Source organism: Centruroides sculpturatus, unplaced genomic scaffold (assembly GCF_000671375.1).
Source record: "Centruroides sculpturatus isolate CEXI.00-Female unplaced genomic scaffold, Cexi_2.0 scaffold100, whole genome shotgun sequence".
Lineage (NCBI taxonomy): Eukaryota > Metazoa > Arthropoda > Arachnida > Scorpiones > Buthidae > Centruroides > Centruroides sculpturatus.
The window spans coordinates 847695-849516 of record NW_019384300.1 but is presented as its reverse complement, the minus strand read 5'-3'; the positions used below and the strand labels follow the sequence as shown (position 1 = coordinate 849516).

The following is a 1822-nucleotide window of genomic DNA, read 5'->3' as shown; positions in this document are numbered from 1 at the left end:
TAATTTTTTTATTTTATTTTATTAATTCCTTAAGTGAAATTTAAAAATTAAGATATTAAAAAGCAATTTTAAATTTGCAAAAAAAAATTAATATAAAGAAAATGAGTTATATGAAAATTTTTTAAAAAATTATCTTTTACAACTTTTGTTTTTTTTTTAAAAAAGACAAAAATTGAAAAAAATAAACTGAAATTAACATTTTTATTTTTATAAAAAGAAAAAATAAGTAAAAAGACTCAATTTCGTGTTGAGTCACAACAATGAAAAAATGTAACACGTGCTTTTTGAAATAGAAACGTTTTATCTTTTTGCGTTTTTTTAGAAATTGATTAACTTTTTAATTTGTTTATAGAAAATGAAACTGAGTTTTTAATTAAAAAATTGTCTTTTCTGTTATAAAAAAAAATACAAAAGTACGTAATTTTCGTAGAAAAAATAAATAAAATGTAAATGTTATTTTAATAAAACGATGAAAAAAAATTCATTTTCTAAATGACGAGTACGAAAAATAAAATTACTTCACTAAGTAATCGCGCAAGAAGATGTAAATAGACCTTAAAAACGTCAAATTAAGACCAAAAAAAAAACAAAATCTTAAAATTTTGTAATAATAATAATGATGATAATAATAATAACAAAATGTAAAAAATGTAAATTTAAAAAAGGCATATTAGCTTAAAAAATACATAAAAAAAATATATTTATTCATCTTGTTTGATTAGTCACGATCTTTTCAAACATTAAATCTGTTTTTAAAAAAATCATAACTAATGAGTATATAAAAATAATTATTTAAGGAAAAAAAAAAAGGTAAATTAGTTTTTTTTCTATACGAATGTTATTTTTAAAAAATTATTAAAGAAAAATATGCTTAAAAGAAGTATTGCATTAAGAGTAATTGTTTTATATGGTTCTTTCCATTTAATTGCATTATCTTACAACTACAGTAATCACTTAACAAAGGGATAAAGCACGGTCCAATTCCATATCCTCATCAACTACTCTTATACGTGGGCATCCTCAAAACCTCCAAAAGGAAAAAAAAATGGTAGACCACACCCAAATTTCAGCCAACCAACTAGAAAGATTTACTTTACAGATTCTGAACAGGAACGTGATGAGAATGACACTAACCTAATTTTACACAAAAGTAAATTTTAATCTAGTTTTGTTTTAATTAAACATCAAAAGTTTTGTTTTCTATTATGTAGAGTAAAAGTTAAAATGAAACAATCGAAGGAATGTCGAGAACTTGAAGCGAAAAATTAATTAATGCTCCAATACATCCCAACTACAAAATGAAAGAATTAGTATACTATTTAAAGCATAGATGGCGCTAGTTGAAGTTTTATTTAATCAAAAAAAAATTTTTTTTTATTTTTTTCTTTCTTTTTNAGACTATAAAATATAATTCAAAAAAATATGAATTACAATTAACCTTACAGTATTATAAATTTAAAATTGATACGAATATATTCTTTACGTAAATTAACGCCATTAATATTTATATTAAAAGTTTAAAAGTTAATTACAATTCAATTTTAGGCATAAAATATTTTCAATATTACGAAAAAAAAAAGACTTTTGAGAGTAGAAAGTCCGTTCAGTTAGACATCTGTTAATCGATTTTGAGTGAGGAATAAAATTTTAAAAATCGATTTCAATTCGTAATCTTAATTATTATGAAATAATGAAGATATTTAAACGTTTTAATGAGATTAAAAACGATAAAAAAAATTCAATGACCACGTGGAGGTGCCGGGGTTCGAACCCGGGACTTTTCGCATGCGAAGCGAACACTCTACCACTGAGCTACACCCCC

The 1822-nt window shown here is 22.8% G+C and overlaps 1 non-coding gene across 1 annotated transcript; it reads right to left on the bottom strand.

Annotated features, from left to right (window-relative positions):
* Positions 1-1750: 1750 nt before the first annotated feature.
* Positions 1751-1822, bottom strand: Trnaa-cgc. The gene has a single exon. It is a non-coding gene; the product is annotated as a tRNA-Ala (tRNA).